We start from the raw sequence: 16,216 nt of genomic DNA, 5'->3' as shown, positions 1-16,216 counted from the left end.
GTGTGTGTGTGTGTGTGTGTGAGAGAGAGAGAGAGAGAGAGAGAGAGAGAGAGAGAGAGAGAGTTTATTTTGAGTTCTAGATTTTATATGGTTTTAACAGGGTATTTATATCTAAACACCTCTCCCTTTTAAGTGGGCACCTTGGTTGAAGTCGTGTGTTATACTCTTGCCTTCCTGGTGCCCCTCCTCTTGCAGTATCTATGGGTGATCAAGGGCAGGTGGCTGTTCCCAGGGGTCCTCGCCAGTGATGGAATTCAATTTCTGTGTGCACCTGGGCATAATTTCCTCAGGATAGGGCCAGCATAATCTGGATTATTGTAAAAGGGCACTCCTTTTATTTCTCTTGGACTACATAATGGTTTTATTTTGTGTTTGCTTTTACTTTCCTTCAAAAATCTGTAAGTTTAAAACTTTATTTTTTCTGATGAACTTCAGGTCTGTATGTTTTAGTCCATTTCTTTTACAGGAACCCCAGGGCCCAGATACAGCATTCTTCCCTGGATTTTCATCATAACGTAGCAGTGGTAATCAGTACTTGATTGAAAACATGTGAGAAAATGGTTCCCTCCCCAACCAGGTCTTAAATGGTTAGTTTTTTCATTTTTCCCTGTATAGTACCTTCAAGATAAGAAATAATTTTCATGAAAGTAGATGTAGATCATATGTCAAAAGCAGATGTTATAGCCAAAAGACAGAATGTGTGTTATTGACATAATACTTTTACTTTTTGAAAATGATTTGTTACCTTGAAGGCACTGGGAAAAGTGAAAAAACAGTTCTGTATGTTTGTGGGAGGGGCTTGCTTTAGAGTGGCCCATTTGCAACCAGCACTTGATCAGCGTAGGTAAAGTAGGTTTGGCTCTGTCTTTGGGTTTGTAGCCTCTGTTGTACAGTGGGGAGGTGCTTTGTCCTCCCGGCCACCACCCTGCTTTCTTGGAACTGGTGTGCAGTGGCCCTCTGTGTGCTCTGTAGCCCATGTTTGCAGTGACACACCTCTCTGTGGGGAGGAGTTGATGAGGTAATCTTTTTGTGCCACCTAAAAAACAGAGGCTCCAGGTCACTGGCCACCCTAGAGGTTGGCTATCCTGGGAGAGGTGTGCACACTGTTAAGTGTGGCTCTACTGGCAGCAGTCAAGTTCATGGGCATTTTTGAAATTGGCTTTAGAAAAGAAAACTAAGCAGGTGACCAGGAATACTTGAGAAAGAGGGGAGAGCTGTTACTAACCGTAACGGATGCTCCATGGGATGGCTGCTACCAGTCTCAGTTTCCCCAGCGTTCAGTCATTTCTTCCTTTGCACACAAGCATGGCTAGAAAGGAGGGCTGCATGCCTCTTCCCACATATCCATTTTTACCTTCCAGAATGTAAAAAAAAAAACAAAACAAAGCAGTTTCACTGAAGTCAACACCTGGACACAGAGTGTTTCTTCTTGGGACACCTACGTATCCAGTATATTTTCTTAACTTCCTCATTTCCCACCTAACCTTCTGCAAGTGTTGAAGTTCCATGAAGGCTCTTACAGTTCATTCACCTTCACATTGGCTTCATTAGAAATGCTGAGGGGTATAATCCATCCCTTTCCCACTGGGCTGCCTTGATCTGGCTTGGTGGCATGGAGTGATGCCTGTGGTGGGGGTGCAGGGAAGGCAGGATGGAGGATGGATGGGTGCAGGCTTTCCTTGAAGTTCTAAAAAGCTGCAAAGATAACAGCAGGACAAGTTCACCGTTTGCTGTAATGAGCAGGAATGTGGATCTTGGTCTATTTCCAGGGCTGGCAGATCTCACTGTGCTTCCTTTCCCATTTTCCTTTGGAAGATAAAACCACATCAGTGTGAACTTTGAGAATTGAGTGGAGAAGTAAGTCACAGTGCCTGCAGCTTTCCAGGCAGTTTGATACCTGCTTTGTAGACACACAGGCGTGTGTGGGGCGGTGGGGAGGGGGTTCTGGGCTTGGTGCCTGCAAGCCTGGCCAGCCTCTGCTCTCCTCTTGCCCCATCTGAGGCTGCCTGCTCTCTGGTCAGAAGCTGATTCTTTGGGCTCCTGACCAGCCCCAGGTTTAATCAGGGCTGGCGGCTGTCTTGATAGGACCCTCACTGGCATCCTCAGCTCCCAGTTGTCTAAAAAGCAATGTTTTGATGGTGGAGGAGCAAGGTGTTGGTATCACACCACTCAGTTCACTGGATTAGTGCTTGTCCAGCGTGAGTGCACAGTGGATTGCCCGAGGACTTTGTCAGAACACAGACTCCAGTGTGCAGGGGTCTGGAAGGGGGCTTGAGTCTTTTACTAAGATGTTTGAAGGCAGCTCCAGCTCTACTGTGCAACAACTACACGTGGTAGCAGAATCACTTTTCTCCTGCAGCTCCATGGGTGACAGGCCTGAGTTCTACTGTGCTGTCACACCATGCCCTTCCACGGGGGAGGCAGGAAGTCTTCAGGGTTTTCCTGGCTCAAGGGTAGGATGCCAGGATGGACTCAAGGCCAAGTTTGTTTGGATTCCAGGAACAAAATGAGACCTTTCTGATGTTTCCTTGCTCAAGTGAGGGAGAAAAGACCTGTTTTGTGTTTCTCTCCCAAAAATACCTAAATGAAGGGAGAGAAGTTTTCACAGGCTCATGTCCTGGGCCAAACAGAACTGCCAAGATCTCCAAACACTGACTTTTGTGGCTTTATGTTCTGATATATTTGGCACTAAGTCAAGGGAACGTATGCTGTGTTCCAAAAGACAAGAGGGAGTTCAGGAGAAGAAGGGTGTAGAAGGAGGGCAGCTCTCGCTGGTTGCCTAGGCTGTGACAGTTTTTCCTGAGCTACCCAAGAATGACTAGCTGGGCGCCGCAGAGGAGCCTGGGCCGAGCCTGGCTTTGGTCCTGTCAGGCTGTGCTTTGTGAAGGAATGCAGCAAGGCCCTGCTCCTGGTACGAGACCAGCACAAGTGTGTGCTCGCGTCATGCTCTAACTTGGTGGGAAATACGTTTATTTTAGGCAGATGGCCAAAAAATGCAGGGGAAAAAGAAACAAGGTGGTTTTCTCTGCACATAGGTTAAACAATATTGGTGCAGTGTATGATACTGGTATCTGAATATGTTGTTAAAATTGTGTCTGTGAAGTTGTGCAGGCGTAGATGAAGGTGTGTCACCATTTTCTGTGGTGGGATGCATATACTTCACTTCCGGTCCCTTTCCTCTGCTCATGGGTTCTTGTCTGCCCCTGCTTGTGTAGAAGAATTACCCTGTAGTAGGATCTTGCTATCCAGGAAGCTAGCGCAGACATAATGAATCCTGCCCCAAGGGTTAGTAATTTGAATTTTATAGTGTCTGCTGTAATTTGACTTATATCACAGTATGGTATCATTATCCATTTAGTATAGTTTTCCCCAGAGTGCAGCATGCTGCTAGAGATGATTTTTAGTAGTACTGCAAAGCCACAATTTTTAATATTGCATCGTGCTGAGAAAATTATCGTTTTTCTCCAAATTTTATTCATATTTTGTTGCCTTCTATAAAAGTTTGTAATACTACATTGTGTTTATGTTGCATTCATCTTCTATTTCTGGTGGTCATAATAGCTTCGTATTGATGTTAGTAATTTAAACAGTTTGCTTCCTTTACAAACAGATCTTACTCAGATTTGTAAAAGTCATTTTCAAGCAAGAGGCAAGTAACAAGGAACATAGGGTCCATATAATATGGCAGAACTGGTTCAAGTGGGTTCGGGATGGCAGCTTAGTATTTGCACATCATTCCGGAGAAGATAGGACTTATTTTTCATAAGAGGAAAACAGTTCAGCATACAGAAAAACCCTGTTCAGACACTGTACCCTGGATAATTATTGTGCAAACTTGAGTTAAGAAGGATGTAAAAGTAAAGTGTTAGTACAAATTGTCACTAGCACAGGACAGCACTGCAGGGTGAGAAGACCGCCCACCAGCTGGGTCACCTCCAGCTTTTTTCCAGAGGTCAGGCTCTGGTCCAGTGCTTGGGGAGGCTGGATGGAGGACACAGAGGGTGTTCCTCAGTGTCTGTGCTTCTGCAGTTCTCTGCTTGGTTAATGAAATCTGAAACCCGCTTTGAAGCCTCCTGAAAGGACCCCTTGTTTACTTCTGAGGATGCCTTGAAGAAAGCCCTTCCTGGCAAGGAGGAAATCTGGTGTGCCTTGACCTCCTCCTACTTGGTCATGGACAGTTTGCCTTTTCCCCCTCACAGTAACGACATTCCCACAGTACTGTGGCAGAAGCCAGGGGTACCGTGCAGACTTGGGACTTGCCACAGCGAAGCCACTGTGCTCCCCTCCCTCGCTGCCTGACTGGGGCCTGGGGTTAGCACTGTTTCGCACACTGCCTGGATGAACACATGGCAGGGGAGAGTACCCAGGAGACAGCCAGTGGAGGGGAGCCCGCCCCTGTGCCCACTCTGCCTTACACCTCACATATGGGACTCGCCCGGAGCTCTCTCCTGGACTCTCACGGCCTTCTGCTTTCTGATCACGAGCCTGCTCTCCACTGTCACCTTCACCTTCACTTTAGTCAGTAGAGGGGTTAATAAAGAAAAAAAAACCTGCCTTCTACTCACCCATAAGTAGCAAAGCACTACTGTAATTTCAGATAATAGTAATTATTTTTAAAGGAGTGATGAAAAGGAATTGGGCTTCTTTGATGTTTTCTAGGCACCTTTCTATGCTACAAACTGTATTTTTCAGGAAGCATTTTTACAATGAAGAAATATAGAGATAATTTCAAACACTGCAGAAGTTTGGATAAACATCATAGATAGATCCTTGTTGATGAGCACGTTTTACAGCTTTTGCTTGTATTTTTCCTTACTGTTCCCTATTTCCCTTTTCTTCTCCTGGAAGGGTCTCTCTAGGTTGCCCTAGGTCCACATGTTGTGAATATGTGCAGGGAAGACTAAAATATCATTATTTTTATTGTATTTATATGGTTAATATTCCTTTATTAGGAAAGTTGTGAGGAGTTAATTGTAGTTTATAAAACATCTTTCTCTTGCTTTTTCTTTTTTTTAAATTAGCAGGTCTGTAATAGATCTGAGTTTGAAAACAACATATCTGAATATATTTTTTAGATCATCAAGTTCTTCATTTAATTCTAAGTTCTCGGAATGTTTTGTCTGCTTTAAGTAGCTCCTTATGTTCCTTCTTTTGCACCCCATTCATTCATCTGGTCTCTAAGTACTGTATTGTGTACTAGGTCCTGATTTTCCCAAAGGAATGGTGGATTTGCACTCCACAGCCTCAGTTCCAGAAGCAAACATAATTGTATTGGATTCTCCTGAGCAAAACCAAACCCTCATGTGTGAAGACTGTTTCTGTTCCTATTGTATTTCTGCAGGGTGACAGTTTCCAGCCCTGAAGTAGTTGGGAAAGAGTGCCAACTTCATTTTGAGTGTGGGGTCCCCTGTCCTGTCTGCGAGTCTGGCCCCAGCCACTGGTGCCGAGCAGAAGCCTGGTGTGCAGCCCACACAGATGAGTGACAGAAGGAGGCGTTTCCCCATCTACCGCCTTCTGCTCTCTTAGTCCCTGTACCAATGCAGTCGATTGGGTGATGCCTGCCACCCTGAGGAGTGTGACTGATTTCAGTGAGCCCACTAGTTCCAAAGTTTATGCATCTGGAAACACTCAAGTACACACTCAGAGGTGATGTCTAATTTGACCTGCATGGTGCATTCAAGTTGCCCTGTCAAATTGGCAGCACATCTCGTAAGCACACTCAAGTGCACACGCATGTGCACACACTGACACTGCACCATCCTGTCGGACTGGTACCGCCTCATTACAGCAAGCTCAGGCGTGGGCTTGAGGGGAACACCATGCTGTCCTTCCACATCTGCACAGAAGTGTGAGAAACTGGGTGCTGAGGTGACTGATCGATGGCCGCAGGTTAGTTAACAGCGTGACCATGCCAGCATGTCTGATTTCTGATTTCAGTTTTTTGGGGGGTGCTTGGGGTTGAAGTTGGGTCCTTGTGCTTATGAGGCAGGCAACAGAACCACTGAGCTAAATCCCCAGCCCTCTAATTTTGATTTTTAAAGACTACCTACGAGTATATTTTAAATATTAAATTTTAATGTTTGAAGAATCTTTGAAGCTCTAGGAAATAGGAGAGAATTAAGAGTTTGGAGCAAGGATTGTTACCTTGGAAAAGTTATTTAACATCTCTGAATCTCAGTTTCTTTATTTGTAAAATGAAGATTATAATGGCACCTGCCTTTTTCAGATATTTTGATTCTTAGAAGAGGCTTTTGATGTAAAATGTTTATCATGTAAGTAGCATTCAGTATTAGTTGCATCCCGTTTTCTTGTTTTGGGTCAGGGATATGTGAAGTAGGACTGTTGACTGTGAGGGGGACCCTGCAGGACATGGGCTGAGGGCAGTTTCTCCCACAGGTGTGGTCTCCATACTGGAGTGCGTGATGCAGCGTGGGTGTCATCCTGCCCTCCATTCAGAGGGGGGATGAGGTGCAGAGCCCATGAGCAGGGCCTCGGTTCACTACCAAGCCTGACCTTGGCCTGGCGAATCCTGTAGGAAGCTCTGTTGGAGCACTCATGAGTTTCCGTCTCTGAAGTCAGCCTGAGACACCGAGCCATTAGCTCAGCAGGTCTCCTTTGTTACCTGCCTTGGATGAGGGAAGTTTGCCCTGGAATCCTGAGAAGGTTAGAAAATGAACTACACAGGTGTTCATTGTCCATTGTATGATTTTTACTGAAGGTATTGAGAACTAGAAGTAGTAAAACATTTAAAAAGTTGCAGAGCAAAGAGAACTGTGTGCATCTTTCTTACTGCTGTATTTATTAGGTTCATGTCACGCACTAGACGGGGCTGAGTATTTCACAGCTCTTACCTCATTCAATCTAAACCTCATCTCCCAGAAATAACCTTGCCTCCTCCTGTTAGAGATGAGAAAAGTGAGTCTGAGGTTAGCAGCTTTGTCTGCGCTTGTAGGACTTGGGTATAGAACTGGTATTTTATTTTGGGATTATTCTAAAAGTTATAATTCTGACTACTATAAGAAAATTCTCTCTGTACCTGGAAATAATGACCATTAATGTTTTTATGTATTTTATCTTTTTCCCTTTCATAACCTTTCATTACAAATTCAAATCATTCAGCAAATCGCTATTTCTGTCTTTTTTTTGTACACTTAACATAGGTTATAAACATTTCCTGTGCCATTGTTTGTACTTATTGTTAAATACTTACAATTTTAAAAGGGCAGATTAATCAATAATTCTTGCCTTTTCACTTTTCTAGAGAAAATATGAACAAGTTTGTAACTTAGCAACAGGAAGTTACAGGTCTCAAAAGTAGGATTGGTGTGGGATGTGCTAAGTTGAAAGCCAAGTAGACACAGTGAAGCCGAAGATGAAGTAGGAGTTTAGAAGTCTCTACCTTCCTTAGGATTCTTGTATTTAAATAAGTCAGGGAGGCACATTCGCCCTGTGGGGCCATGTAAGTACCAAGGGACATAGGAAAGAATGTGGGCAGAAACAGACCAAGCATGAACTTGCAGCTTTTTAAGGCACTGTGAAGCACTCAGCTCTGTTTACCTACCATATATTTTGTTTGTGCAAGTGCTTAGCGCAAGTGCCATACACATCAGTAGTTGGTGTGTTAAAATGTTTAACCTTGTTCAAGCTTTGTTTGGTGGTGATACAGAATGGTGAAGAACAGGCCTCCCATTCAGCAAGGCTGCTGAGTGCTAGGTTACAATGAACAAATGGGCCAAGCGAGTCAGACAGAGCTGGCAGGATTCAGTGCCAGTAACTCAGCACTGCTCCAGCCTAGAGGAGCTCGGAGCTGGGGAGGAACCCGAGTAACACCAGGGGCCCGGGGCACTGAGCTTCCTCCAGGCCCGAGTGGGGTAGTGGAAGCGAGTCCTTGGGATTTCTGGCTTCCTTACCTAACCCAGAGTGAGCTCCCTGCATCATGCTCTCTTTGCCTGGCTGGGGACTGAGGGGGCACGAGACAAGGACTGGCACCACTTGGAAGCTGGCCCGCAGTTGGGTCAAATGCCACAGTGATGTGCTGTATCACCATCGCAGGGTGCACCTTTGCTTTCAGAACTGCTCCCCTCTCCATTCCCCATACTGTTTGCCAGTTTGTGTAGGTCATTAGAGAGAGGAGATTACTTCTAATCTTCCTCTGGCGCTACAGCTGGGCCTTTAGCCTGTAGATGGACAGGCTGGCCTGTGGTAAGGGGCTCTTTGGTGTTACCTGGCAGATGCCACATCTCCTGGAGCCCCTCCCATGGCCAGTCCAGCCTCTTCTTATCTCCAGAGCTCTTCTTTGCTGTGCCATGGCGTTCTGCTCTTGCTCAAGATCCAGAAGGGAGGAGATGACACTCACAGAAATGCTCTAGGTAAAGGTGGCGTATTTCCTCTCATTTAGCATGACAGAGTACTGGGTGGATCTTGGCTGGATGGAGATAAGGACATGGAGCAGGGGCAGATTTTTAGAATAGGCTTGCTTTCTTTCTAGAATGTTTAGACAGCACCAGGTGTTTGGGTTCTGTGCTAGGACCCAGAGAGAAGTCATTTCAGTGAGGTCACTCAAGAGGTTCAGATCAAAGCCATGCATCCCTGAGGTCAGGGCAGGCGGCGGTGAGGCTAATCCTGTTTCAGAGGTGTACCTCACAGAGCCGGGGAGTGGGTCTTTGTTATGTAGGGAGGGAAGGAATATCCAGAGACTTTCTGAGAAGACGACAGTCCACTCAAACCCTGAGGGACAGCATAGCAGGCAGACACAGACATGCAGGATGACCTTCCTGGGCAGAGGAGAACGCGAGTGTGTATCTGAACGGCTGAAATAAGGCAGTGAATTGGGGGAACTGCAAACCATAACTGGAGTGGATGGCAAAGAAAGCTCAATAGCTGCTGCAAGATCACAAAAGACCTGTGTGCTCTGCTAAAGAGTGTTTTCCTGAAGGCTGTGGGAGCGATGAAAGTTCCTGGCAGGGAGCAGCTCACATGTTTCTTGGCACTGGCATGGAGTTTGAAGCTGATTAAAGACGGCCTGGATGCAGGAGGGCAGGCATCTGTGTTAGAAGACATTGGCCAGGCATGAGGGCGCTAGCTGGATGCTTGCTGGATATGCACAGAGAGGACAAATTAGAGGCCGGGGCCTGGGATGAACTCCCATTTCCTCCCATGGGAGAGAGGCGGGAGACCCTAAAGAAATGGTGAGGGAGGAGATGAGTTAATCTGTAGGCTTGTGGAGAGTAAGGTGCCACTGGGACTCTAAATGGAGAAGTTCAGTAGGTAGCTGAACAAAAGAGTCGGAGGTTGGGAGATAACTTTGGCAGGAAATACAGTTGGAAAGTCTGTCTATAGACTGAAGCTACGATGTGAATGCAGTCTCACTCAGGGAGAGCAGGTGGAATTGGAGGGCAGATGAGCCCGCAGTGTGTCCCTGTTTAAGGGAATTCGAAGCAGAAGGGGCTGTTATAAGCTTCTGAGAAAGAACAGCAGGGAGAGTGGCCAACAGTATTGGCTGGTGCTATAGAGACAGTCAGGGAAAGGAAGGACAGAGCAGTGCTTACCAACTTAGACCTTCTGGAGGTGATGGGGCTCACAGGCTGGAGCTGAAGAGTACCAGTTCTGTTGCTGTCATGCACGAAGATGTCAGGCTTAGCCTAGAAAGGCAGGACCTCAGGAAACCCCATCATTAAAGGACTGGTTGGAAAAAGGTGAGAAGGAAACTGGGAAGGAATAGGCAGAGAGAAACAAGGATAGTTTAATCCTGGAACCCACACCAGGGACACGGGTATGGTCAGTGTAACATAGAGTGAGATTGTCCATAAACAGCGCTGAAAGCTTCCCATTAGTTTTGGCATTCAGCAGGTCACCTGCAAAAGCAGGGTGGAGTGTGGCTTATCCTGCATGTCTGTTATAGTTTATGTTTAGCTGTCCTCCCAAAGCCTCCGGCAAGTGAGGTGGGGCTATTTCCGAGGTGGCTGAATCTAGAGTGTGTGATTGATTCATGGGCAGTGCTAGGCCTTTGGGCACTAGGATCAAGGGTGTGAATGCCTCCCACCCTGAGTGTTCTGGATAAGATAAAAGGGGCAGGGAGACACTGTTAAGGTCTCTTGTTGCTTTGATACCCTCTCACCTGAGTAAACTGTTTCTCCTCTGCCAAGCCATCCTGCCTTAGAGCCAGCAGACTATGGACTGAAACTCTATGAATTGTCAGCCAAATGAACTTTTCCTCCTTTTAACTTTGGGTGTAGGGTATTTTTGTCTCAGCAAGGAGAGAAAAGTAACTAAGACAACATTGCTACTCATTGCATATGTTTTCCATTGACACTTTGAGAGCTCAAAGGAAGGCCTGAAAAACACCAGCAATCACCATTTCCTGGAGGAGACGGCAGCACTCACTGTTTCCTGTTTGATCTGCCAGTTCTAAAGGATGCAAGTGATTATGATGGTCTTGTGTATCTTGGACAGCTGACAATGGTATAATCTATAGAGGGGTTTCATAGTGATGTGTTGCTACGTAGGCAGGTCGGTCCCTGTCTGTGTGGGACTGAGCCATCCAGGTACGGTGAGGCCAACTTGCAGGCAGAGTGGTGAAGACCAGTCATAGTCTTCTTCTAGGATCCGGTCATTGTCTGTGTTTGGGATGAGATGTGCTCTGGTCATCTTAGGCCTGTTTGCCCACAGTGTGTGTTGAGAGCCACAGATAATGCACCCTCCTTCTAAGATGCTTTAAATACTACATTTAATACATGGTGCCTCCATACTTGTTTCACCTTGGGATAAATTTTAGGATTAAAAGAGCAGTTTATGATCCTTATGAAAGGCCAGTGGAAGCAAGTAAAGAAGTTAACAATCCCCCTTCCCATTGCCAGACTCTGCCTGCCCTGGCTGAGGTTGCCAGCACTGGTGGCGGGGTGGGGAGTGTCCCACTGTGTAGGGCTCTTTTTTTTGTTACCGGGGATCAAACTTGGGACCTTGGACTTGCGAGGCAGGCGGCAGAACCACTGAGCTAAACCCCCCGCCTCTGTAGGGCTTGCTTTCATGGTAGCTCTCTCTGTGACTGTGACTGGGCCCACAGGGGTGAAGAGTGTGTTTGTTAGTCACCTTTACCTCCTTGCTTACTGCTATATGACCTGATATAAATTTTGGATTAATTAGACAAATGAGTGAAGGAGAGGAGTTCTTAGGCTTTGCCTTTGGGACCATCATTTCCATCCCTTCCATCATAAATTTAGGTGAAAATTGGATACAGATAGCATCACTTTTGTTTGGTTTTTGAATTTGTAAGAACACTTATCTCACGGACAGTGTTTAGTGATGGGGTGGAGGGTCTGCAGCCCCTTTATCTAACCTAAAGTACAGATTTTTCAAATTATGTAAATACAGTTAGTCTGTTCGGAAACCAGTAGATGACAGAGAACAGATCAAAGATGACAGGCTCAACACTTTAATTAAATTGTAAGGTATGGTATTTACAGTGCCTTTTAAGTTCTTACAGTGAAGCACATTAGAACTTCTACATGGAGTTCAGAGACTTTTCCTGTGTGCTTTCTGCATGGCAACCACTGAGGTGCTGTCACAGAGTAGCAGAAAGAAGAATGCTGGCCAAGAGAGGACAAGGTACAGTCCGCCCTGGGGACGTTCCAGCCATGTTGGCAAAACCGTATTTATAGGTTTGAAAGGGGAGATGGGGAGAACATCTCAAAGGTCAGCAAATCCAAAGACCATTGAGATCATCAGCCCATAGAGAAAGGGCTCTGAGCAGTGATGGGAGTGTGGTCTTTCTGCTTCAAAGTTAAACTTTGAATTGTGGTCATTTTCCTTTGCTTGGAGCAGTTGTTTCTTCAGATGGGCCATGGGACCACCTACATAGAATTCTTGTTAAAAATTGCATATTTCCAGCTCACCCAAGGACTACGCAATCAGAATTTCCAGAGCAAGATCCCAAGAGTATGCATTTCAAAATCCAAAAAATGTCATGAAACTTTAAATTTGAGCTGGGAGTGATTCATCCTGAACAGAACCTAAACAGTTCCTTACTGGGTCCAGATTTTAAATAGCATTTAGGCCCAAAGTTATCTTTATAGTCTGACCTCTCTCATCTTCAACCTAATCTTTAGTACTGCATTTTAAACGATTTCTAGATCATTCCTTATTTGAACTTCTGAAATCGGAAGCATTCGGTGTCAACATTACATTCAGAAAGTTACAGATCTGGGGCATTTTGGAGTTTTGGTTTAGGGATGATGAGCTGAGCGATTTTCTAAAATCCCAAAAGCTCCAGTGTCTGAAATGCTTCTGATCCTGAGCGTCGCAGGTAAGGGATATTAGGCTTGTACAGACAATGATTTTTGTCCAGTGCCAGCTCCAAGCATTGTATTACTGCCTTTTAACAGAAGCAGACTTTTCCTCTCATCCCTCCCCTTCCACCCTAAATTTAGTCAGAGGTGCCTGTGAGGATTTCTTAGGTCATGCAGATTGTTCCACATATCACAGTGTATTATCTTCGAGGTGAGATTCAGCTGAAACATAACGCATATTTTATTCTGACTCAGGATCTTGAATTTTCTGTAATTCCCAGAGAAAGCAGTTGTTCTGCAGAATTTACTCATGACACTAAGTTATGAGAAATACTCATTGTAATCCTCAGAAGGACTCCAGTGCACTCATTCAGAGGCAGGGCCAACAGAATGCGTATGCACACTGTACGTGATGGGGGCGTTGAAGGGAATAATGTCGGGTTCAGGGTAGTGGTTCTGATGTTTCTGGTTAAGAAGTGTGAATGCATTATAAGTATGTTACCTCTCTATCAGCATTATTCCTCTGAAATGTAAATTTTGAGTTCTCTCTAGAATGCCTTTTGCACTATTTTTTATGGTTGAACCTCTTTTTAATGATTGCTTTTGGAAAAGTGTACCTATATTACAGGTAGTGAAATTTTTGAAATGTCAATTTAATTAAAAAATGACAATACAGTTAAATTAAATCCAAATATTTTCCTTTTCTATCCTCTTTCCGCCTCCTTTTCCTACCCTTAATTAAACAACAAAACCAGCTTTTCCTTGCTAAATTGCTGTTCTATCCCTCCTACGAGGCAGCCTAACCAAGACTTCAGCATATCCTTTAAAGGTTGGATCTCCTTCATTGTAATAGAAGCAGAGCTGTATAATGGAGGAAAACCGAAGGTGGAGTATCTGTTGGATACCATGCTAAGATGGCTAGAGCCTTGTGAGCAGTGGTTCTAAACCTGGCTGCATGGAAGATTCACCTGAAGTAGGTTTTGTTTTGTTTTTAACAATGGCCACAATCCCCCAGTCTGCCTTTTGGAACTCTTGAGGTAATGGTGGCCCAAGGAGATTCTGATGTGCCAGGACCACCAACCAGTAAGGTTAGCCACCCCAGTATGTCTCAGAGGTTTATCTGAATCTCCTGGAACACTGAAATGAGTGTTCCTGCACAGACCCCAGATCTGCTGAATCAGTCGGCAGGACTTTGTTCTGTCCATCTGTGGTTCTTCTGTGCACTCATGCACGCAGATCCCCGGCCTCTAAGACACTTGGTGGTAGTAGTAGTCCTGGGTGGGACTGTGCTTTGGGAGAGACTGGTGCGACTGTTGAGAATCAGTGTTCGGCTGGTTATTGTGGGCCAAATGCCTTCTCTTTGAATTTCACTCCTGGCCCTGGACTTTCTCATCTTTGTTGTGTGTTACCCAGAAGAATATATTAGAATAGGAACAACTCATTCCATTAACAAACACTGGGCGTAGTGTGGGATGTGAGAGGTAAATGCAGGGTTTAGTGGGCAGTGTATCCTGGCGGGTGAGAATCACAGATCCCAAGTGAAAAGATGAAGGATACTGTAAAATGTAACACCAGAGAGAGCAGACATTGGCCCTACAGAATTCACTCTACAAAGTGGGCCTGGCCACAAGGGTGAATCTGCAGGCAGAGGTAGAGGGGATTCTTGTGGCTTAGGGAGGGTGGAGAAGATTTGAGGGAAGTTGGACTTTCATCCATTAGAAGCTTCACTTCTGTAAAGAATGTTGATAGATAAATCTTGGTAATTGTAATTTTATCCATATTAAATGAGGATAAATACAACAGGCTGTAAGTTCAGGTGAAAGGCAGGTGTCTGATGAAATGCATCTTTTGTTTTTTATATTTGGTTACTGTCTTCTTGAAGTATAAGTAGCTATTAAAAGTAGAATAGAATATATAATCTATCTGTCTATCTTGTTTTGAAAAGAAGGGAATGTAGAAAAAACTCAAATTACCCACATTTTTTTCTTGACATTATTCCACACGAAACCTAATATATTTTGGGGTTCTTTTTTACTTCTTGTTTTTTAATCAGCATCTGGTACTGTAAGACACATTTGTGTTTAAGCCTACTCGGTGGGGAAGGAAAATTTAAGATACAAAAGTTAGGTTATTTTGATAATTGTGGCTGGAATTAGGTGAAAACCTTCTCAGCTGGGACTTTTTTTTTTTTTTTTTTTTTTTTTTTTTTTGCCAGCACAAGTCCCAAGTCTTGCACTAAGCGCACTTTCCCACAGTACTTGGTCTTGCCCCCCCCACCCAGCACCATGCAGAGCTGGGCAGATAAGCCTCCATGTGTGCCGGGAAAGCTGCGTGGAATTACGTCGCTAAATGGCTGGCTGCCTTCCAGGCAAGTCCGTGACACTTGGGAGAATGTGATAAATTCTCCTTTTAGCTTTTTTTCCCCAGTACACCCAGAACAACAGCTGTGGCAGCAAAAGCAGGCCTGGATCGTGTATTCATATTTAGTCTTGTTTGACAATCCCAGATATTTTTAAGCAGGACTGAGCTGGGCAGCCCACAACAGAACATTCAATCTGTCTTAATCAGCCAGCCTGTTTGGCACACAAGGGCCTGGTTTTATCCTAGTAGTAAATAATTCTAAATGAAGCAATCATGTACTGAATGTACCCAGAGCCACAACACCCAGTATTTTACTATAGCCTGTCAGTGTCTTTTTTTCACATGCTTGTTCTATTAACTGCTCACTGTTTTGTTTCTTGTAGCTTTTGAGTTCTGTCTTTGACCAGGTCTTGATTCATGGTTTTTATATATAATAGGATCCTATGTTTGGTGCTAGTGTGGCCTCCCTCTTTCCCTCCCTTCTTCCTTCCACACAGCTTGCCAAATAGATGCAGTGTTCGTTTTTGCTCAGAAGTGTTTCACATTGTGTCACCTCGTTTCCATCTTCAGATGATGGGATTTTGTCACTTTCTTATTTTGTGAGTTGGTGCCTGTCATCCCAGGAGCCTGCACTCCATTTATGGGTTTCTGATTCTGCCCAGGGTCTCTGCTCTAGGCTCCTGATCATCTCTTCCTTGTAGATGCGTACTGAAGGTGTCCAGCTTGAGTCCTCTCTCACCCTGGATGGCTTTCCTCCAGTTGACTTCTGAAGAAAGACTTCTGTCCATTGTTCTGTTGATGGCTGAGCTTTTTTCAGATCTGAAGCAGATCAAACCCAGACACTAAAATGAACTATTCCCTGACCTTGGTACTTTCCTCAAGCTCGAACCCCTTCTCGTTCCTCCTACTTACCAGGCCGATTAAAGTTACACTCTCTACATGGGTTCTCAGGCTTGGAGAGTTAATAGAGCAATGTAACATGTTTTTAATATAATTTATCTTTTATTTCTGTAGCACACAAAGGTGTAAACGTGATTTATGTTGTGCCAGTCACGTGCACACCCAAGCAAAACGTGCATGAGCCTGGGTCCTGTGTCCCTGCGAGCCGCAGTGGCAGGAAGGAAGCGTGATTAGATCCATCGCCCCAGCGTGGGCTCCTCTTTCCTACACTGTTGCATCCTGCAGTTGGAAACAGGGAACAGCTTTCTGTTTCCCCCCGGGGTGACTGGTGTGTTGGTCAGTGTGTGTCAGGGTGTGGGGGTGTGAACGAGGCACCTGACGGAATGAGCACAGCAGACAGGACTTGCCAGTGGGGTGAGCTGGGCATCTGTTCTGAATCTCTCTCTTGCACATGCCTCTTTGATGTGGAGCAGGAGCAGCAGGAAGCAGGGATGAGCCAGAAGTCCACGGAAGGGAAACAGACGGGAGCAGCTGCCCCTGAGTCCTTGCCCCGTGCTAGTAAATGGTTCAGTGTGCAAAGGCGTGGGTGTGAAACTGACAGTTTGTGGATTCTCAGGGGATTACATGCGCTCTGAGAACTGTGAACTGGTATAACAGTTTTATTTTATATA

The 16,216-nt window shown here is 45.1% G+C and overlaps 1 protein-coding gene across 1 annotated transcript in view; it reads left to right on the top strand.

Moving 5' to 3' along the window:
- Positions 1 to 16,216, top strand: part of Lrrc1 (leucine rich repeat containing 1) — a 105,442-nt gene that overhangs the window by 34,394 nt on the left and 54,832 nt on the right. The window lies entirely within an intron of this gene.

Source organism: Fukomys damarensis, unplaced genomic scaffold (assembly GCF_012274545.1).
Source record: "Fukomys damarensis isolate Sample0158 unplaced genomic scaffold, DMR_v1.0_HiC HiC_scaffold_14, whole genome shotgun sequence".
Taxonomy (NCBI): Eukaryota; Metazoa; Chordata; class Mammalia; order Rodentia; family Bathyergidae; genus Fukomys; species Fukomys damarensis.
The sequence above is the reverse complement of the archived record's forward strand: the minus strand, read 5'-3'. Positions and strand labels throughout refer to the sequence as shown.